General features: G+C 50.4%; 1 long non-coding RNA gene across 1 annotated transcript; it reads left to right on the top strand.

Annotated features, from left to right (window-relative positions):
* The first annotated feature begins 2,871 nt into the window (after nt 1-2,871).
* On the top strand, nt 2,872-6,554 carry LOC139079737 (uncharacterized). The gene is made up of 2 exons (XR_011533628.1): nt 2,872-3,075; nt 3,918-6,554. It is a non-coding gene; the product is annotated as an uncharacterized lncRNA (long non-coding RNA).
* Nucleotides 6,555-6,835: the final 281 nt, after the last annotated feature.

The raw sequence follows: 6,835 nt of genomic DNA, 5'->3' as shown, positions 1-6,835 counted from the left end.
TACTATCTTGCTGAAACTTCCACAGGGAGAGAAGTGTGGTCATTATTCAGATGGGAGTGTGACCAGAACATTTGACTAACAGCTTTCTCCTTAAAGAGTAAAACATGAAAGGCAAGAGTCTGGGCTTCTGTGCGATGCGCTGTGTCGCCACAGGGCAGCTGCCTCTGTCTCGGGGCTCCCACTGCAGGGCAAAGCCACGCTCGGGCCACCAACTGCTGCCCTCCGCTGTATCCATGACGCCTATTCTGCACTTGCCTTGTGCCAGGCACAGTGCCTACGGCTCTAACTTAATGTGCATGTCAACAATAAGACAGAGAGATTATCACTCTCTCCACCTTACAGATGAGGAAACAGGCACAGCAGAGCTAGGTAACCTGGTCAAGTTTCCACGGCAGCAGAGCTGAGATACGCGCCCCGTGGCTGGCACAAATTACACAAACAGCCCGAGAGTCCCCGGTGCTGGAGCCCAGGCTGCCTGGCCGGCTGCTGACGGTTTATTCTCCCCCACCTGCTTCCCACCTGCCTTGGCTTCCAGCAAGTGCCCGACCCTAGCACACAGGCCCTGTTCCTGGCTAATTCTTCCAGTTGTTTCCAAGCTCCCATGGAAACGTCAGGTGCTTATGCCCTTTGGTGCCAGAGAGACCTGGACTTCAGTCTTGACACTGGCTCTTATCAGTTTCGTGACCTTGACGAGGTCCCTTGACCTAAGCCTCCGCTTCCTTATCTGCAAACTGGGGTAAGGGCAGCCCCCTGCACTGTGATGACTAGGAGAGAACTTGCTTGGAAACGCTTCACCTAACGTCACGCAGGTGGTCAACTCTCCGTAAGTGCTCCTTCCTGCCTTCCCTGGCCCAGACTCCACTGTCCCCAGAGGCGTGGTGGTCCCTGGGGTGTATAAGGCTGGCACGGAGCCTCAGGGGTCTTTTTATGGGGCTGATAACTTCAGAGAGAAGTATGAGAGAAGCTAAGGAACAATTCAAATTCACCGACTTATCTGGGCCCCACTTTGTGTCGGATGTGATAAGCACTTAACACGTAGAATCTCATTTAATCTTCACAACAGTCCAACCAGGTGGGAAGAGGATGTCCCGAGGTCATCTCCTGATACTTAGTGGAGGCAGAACTTGAACCCAGGTCTGCAGAGCTCCTAAGCCTATGGTCTTCACCACGCCACTCGCCAATCTCCATCAGCCTGAGCCCAGGGCCTGAAATTCCACCACTCATTCCTCTGAGAAGAAGTGAGATAAGAAGTGTGAAGGTGCTCCCCAATGCCTGGACTTAGCAGAGCCCCCACAAAAGCCTTATTGAAAGACGGTGGGTTTGATGCTATGGACACTGAAGGCTGCGAGCGGCATTTTTTACAGCTTCTTGAACTGGCAGAAAAAGCCCACAATTTTGTTTTGGGGTTTAGGGGGAACTCTGGGCTGCTTGGCTGCCCCTGTAACTGAGACCGGGGAAGCCCACCTGGCCAAAGGAATTACAGCCCAGTGCCTGCTCCGGAGCCCCTCTGGACTCCCAGCCAGGCCTTTGCTCAGCTGAACAAACACTGCAGGTCAAACCCTGTGACTAGAGATGGTGTTTGGAGTAAGTCTCATCTCTCTTAAGAAAGGAAAAGACCACAACCTATGTCCACAGGGGACAAGGTTCATGGGCATGGCTCAGAGAAAGCAGGGCCCCGTCTATCTGTCCAGAAAGAGCAGCATTTTAAGATGAGTTGGGGTCAATGCACTTCCAGTCTTTGGAACTGGGTTAAGCATGGTAGCTAAATGAATCTGGCACTCTTGTTGGATTGCAATGCACGATGGGAAAGCACCTACCATCTGCCTTCATAAGAACGTAATAAGCAGGATGTACTCATCATTCTTGGATCTAGAGTAGATTCCAATCCATCATCGCTCCAACATGTGTTCTCTTACTACACCCAAAGTCAAGCGCAATTAAATCCAAAACCACAGAGGAAAGAGATCAGTTCCCAAGAAAACAGCAGAAGCTTAACAATGTAAAACTTTAGTGTATACCAGCATTAAATTAGTACTAATTAACTAACAGTTAGACCTGGGGGCCCCTTCCAACGGACACACAGAGAGTCACAGAAGCTTTTGGTATTACCAAATTTTTTAATGGCCTTAGACTTGGTGAATCAAAATGAAACATCTCCATTCCACATCTCATCCTTTCTCTCTAGATCAAGGTGAAACTGATTCTTATTTTCAAGGTAGAGTTTTAAGAGTCCATATTCCTTAAGCCCCCGATTCATGACCTCAGATCGTTCACTCATTTTGGCTGTTAGCTGGCCCTTCGGCCTGGTCCATAAAACGCCGGCAGATTTAACATGGAGTCAAATTCTTCAGATGCTCTTCAAACCAGTCAAATGTGATGTTCTCAATATCGTCTGTGTCGATAAAATATGGAGCGGGATTACTAGATTCGATGAGGATCTGTTGTTTTCCTTACCACGCGGGACATCCAGAAGCCATTTGGTTGGGGTTTTAAAAGATGAGTTGGGAAAGTGAAAACGTTTCTCGGCCTGAGTCCCTCAACAGTACAGATGGAAAAGGAGGGAGAGCGACACCACGAGAACACACACGGAAGACTGCAGCGCATCCTGTGAGGCTCTGAGGGTGGCGGGGGAGGTGGTGGCTGCCTGCGAATAAACCTCCTGGAGCAGGAACACCGCCAGAAGCAGCAGCCCCAGCTGGAGCCTGATCAGCATCCCTCTTCCCATGTCCGCTTTGTCTATGCTGGACAAAGCTGGAGCACCGTGAGCTCCAGGTGGCGGCAGGCGAAGTAACAACTGGGATCGCCTGCAAGCGCCTTATAAAGCAGCGAGCGTCACAATGCCGTGACGTGGCGCTCAACCCGCGCCCAACCGCCCGCCCCGCAGGGACGCGCCCGCCCGCGCGCACTCGCCCAATACTTTGCGTTTGAAACAAAACATTCATAAGTTGTTTAGGGCGCCCGCACTCCATTACTGAGAAATCTAAGGTTCCCATTGTCTCTCTTCCAAGTGCCATTATTTTTCTCCTGATCCTGAAAAGTGATGCGTGTTTGTTGTCAAAAGTTTGGGAGTACAAGGTATGACAAGAGGTTTATACCCAGAGAAAATCGCTACTGACATTTGGTATGTTTTTACGCAATGCGTGTACGTGTCCGGCACACAGTAGAGGTTTTGTACCCAGACTTTTTGCTTAACGTTTAGCATGAGCGATTTCCTGGCATTAAAATCTTTTTTTCAAACACGATTTAAGTAGTTTCTTTAAAAGACTGCACACTGAACTCTGTGTGTAGAGTTTGATCCTCATCTTTTGTTTTTATTCTTTGAGATTTATAGAGAAGAAAGAAAATCCACTGGAGTGTTAGTTTTGGTTGTTTCAAAGGGATAAGCTTTTTGTATTTTTCCCACTTTTCTACATTGGTTATATCCATGGAGGTTAACCTAGTAGTTGTTAGCTTGGGTTGGGGGTTGGAGGGTTGTTGTTGTGCTTTTGGTTTTGTTTTGGGGTTTTTTTTTTTTTTTTTGAGGAAGGGGGTTGGTGAATTTAAGCTAGAATAAACAAAAGTGGAAACTGCTTTATAAAAGAAAAAAAGACTATAGAAGGTTGACAGTGAAAGTGAAATAAGAATGACAGGAAGTTCATGGTTAATAAGGGAGCCCCTACATTCTGAATGGGAACTGATCCTTTTGAAGGACTGAAATGGGTAAAAATAAGATGTTCACTGATCTTTGAAATTTGGGGTATAGCTTGTAATAAGAAATTTACTAGAAGTTTTAAAAAAAACTTTGGCTTGCTTCTCTTAGCTTGAAGAGAAACTTTAAGGTGACTCAATATCCTGTTTGTCCTTTGTTTTTAAGAATGTAAATATTTTTTTTTACATTCCAAAAAGCTAAAACCTACTTTCTCTTTGCTTTTCCTAAGCCACTGCTTCCTGCCTCTTCAGGAATCGGGTTCTCTTTTTCTGAACCTTTCAAGGACAAGCCTGGAGAATTCTCACATTCCTTTTTGGCCATCTGGGAGTGGAGCCACACAGACTGGACTCCCTCTTGCTTAGTTTTGCAGAAAGCAGTTTCCAAGTGGTGGCAGACGCGGAGAAGGCAGGACCCTTTCTGGGGGCTGGAGAGGCCACTGCATTTCAGCAGGTCCTAGGTCCACTTTAGTCCACACCATGGTTCAGCAGGAGGAGATGAGGGCAAGAAACTGACTTAGGGTGTTTCAAGGACAAGGAACCTCATAGATATATCTTTGCTCCCAACTTTTTTTGACTATTTTTTAATGAACACATTGAATCCACCCGCCTAGCCCCAGCCTCCTTCTCTTTTCTAATAACCCCAAGGGAGCTATGAGGCGTGTTTTGGTTAAGAGAGAACCTTGTGTTCTTGTCTTTCTGCTCCAGTCACACAGAGGGGCTCCTCCAATGAGCCTGGAGCTTCTCCTCCTGCAGCGGTGCATTTGTGACCTTTTGCTCAAATGTCCTCCCTTACAACGTGGAGACGGCGGCTACCATTGTTGGTGGTCGCCCAACAAGAGAAACCCCTTACTGTGCTTATGGAAGTCCCTGTTTTAAGAGACAGACCCTAAACACCCCAGAGGCTTTCCTTCCCAATCTCCTTTGCAGCTTGGATGTCATCATGTAACGCTCGGTTCCTCCAATCAGAGGCACGCCCGCCCACACTTTGGAAGGAAAGTTCTCTGACAGCTTTTCTGCTAAACTGACCAGAGTGAGTTTGTGTGGTGTGAAATGACAACCTTGACTGATGAGTTACAGTTTTGCCTCCTCAAGAATTCCCCACATTTTAGGACTAAGTGAAAATGCTTCCTACACAAAAAAGCCTTCTCTGATTCCTACAGCCAAAAATGATTATCTCCCGTCATCCAATTTGCCCATGGGTTTTACTGTATTTTATGGCCTTGCAGGTCCTTGAGGGCAGTAACATCATAGTTGCTTCCTAGAATAACAATTAAGAGCATAGCTTCAGGAACTACTCCCTGAGTTCAAGCCCCAGTTTTGCCACTAACTAGCTGTGTGATGTTGGGCAAGTTACTAAACCTCTCTGTGTCTCATCAGTGAAATGAGGTGACAACAGCATGTCCCTCACAGGGCCGTTGTGAGGAGTATTACACACATCCGTGTGAAACACTGAGGACAATGCCTGGCTCATCATGAACACCTCACAGGTGTTTGTATTTTGCATCACTTCCACTCACATCACCACCATTGTCACCTGTGGTCCCCAGACCCATGAAGTGCTCCCCACATCGTGTGACTCCTCCCCTGCAGAGTAGCCTTCAGGGATATGTCTGTCATCCCCGCTGGTGGCCCGCAGAGCACTCAGACAGCATTTCCAGCCTTCCCACAGTGCCCGTGCCCTCTGACCATAACCAACGCCCGGCCCTTCACGGCACCAAGTCCTCTCAGTCCCCCTGAGGCCACTGGTGTCCACCCACTTCCTGCCATCACCACTGAGGCTGCCCTGCTCTCGTCTGCCCCTGAACCATGGCGGAGGCCTCTCATTGATCTCTGTGTGCCAGTCTAGACGCTTCTAAAGACTCCCCTAAGGTCAGACGAGGGTCATAAGCTGGTCTGTCCTGCTCCTCCAAAACCAGCCCCATGAGCTCTTTAATGAGGGCCCGGGGGTGTCCACGGGCCTCAGGCTGGACCCAAACCCCGGCGTCACGAGTCCCTCGTCCCCTTCCGAGGCTCCGGCGACCTCGGCCGCCAGGCCACCACAACCCGGCACCCAGCCCGCACTCCTTCCCACGTGGATGGACGTCGGAAGCCGGGGGAGGTCGGGGGGAACAGACGGCCCAGCAGAGCCTGCGGGGCGGGCGGAGCGGCTGTCACCACGAGCCCGCCAGACACGGACACAGGGGCCGAGCGGCCTTCCCCGCGGTGACAAGACCCACGGCGGGCACGGACCGCCCAGAGGCGGAGTCTCTGGACAGCCCGTGGGGCCGGCCGAGCCTGCCTGGTTGAATCCGGCTCTGTATCTGCAGACGGGGTGGCCTTGGCGACACTGACCTGAGTGTCCACCCTGGGCCGGGGCGGGTGCAGCCGGAGGGGCGGGTGGGGCCGGCCTCGCAGGGCCTTGGGCGCCGCGCTCAGGGTTGGGGCTTTGCCGTCGGAGCAGAGGGGCAGCCGATGCACCTCACTCAGCGGGGACAGGAGGGTCTGCGTTTCAGACGGGCGCTCGGGACCTCGATCTCGGCCCGTGGGCTGTGAGGGCAAAACGGTAAAATGCTGCCAACAGGCTTAGGCAGAGAAAGACAAATACCGTGTGACTCCACTCATGTGTGGAAGACAAACACACACACAGCCAAGGAGAACAGATTGGTGGGGACCAGAGGGGAAGGGCAGGGAGGGCGAAAGGGATAAAGGGGCTCATGTGTAGGGTGATGGATGGAAACCTGGCTATTGGTGTGAACACGATGCAGTCTACACAGAAGCCAAAATACAACGAAGTACATGTGAAATGTACGCAATGTTATAACCAGTGTGACCTCGATAAAGTAATTAAAGAGAAAAGAGACATTGCGATGTTCTTGTACAAAGACTGACACACGATTGTCAACATTCATTTACTCTAAATTTTGTCGCTAAGTTTAAATGTCCTCATCAGTTGGTGACATTCTTTATGGCATAAAATAAAGGCCCTGGAGATTTGTTAATGTCAAAAAAATGGCTTAAACGGGCGACGGCTCAGCAGCGTCCCGGGAAATGGCTGCAAGTGTCACTGCAGTGGTGGAGGGTGGAGGGAGAACCGACCAGCAGCTCTGGACGGACTGCTGCCCGTCAGCGCAGAGCCCCCCGAGGGTGGGGCTGCACCCACCCTCACACC

This window comes from Equus przewalskii, chromosome 2, assembly GCF_037783145.1.
Source record: "Equus przewalskii isolate Varuska chromosome 2, EquPr2, whole genome shotgun sequence".
In the NCBI taxonomy this organism is placed as follows: Eukaryota; Metazoa; Chordata; class Mammalia; order Perissodactyla; family Equidae; genus Equus; species Equus przewalskii.
Note: the sequence above shows the minus strand (reverse complement) of the source record. Positions and strands in the feature narration are given on the sequence as shown.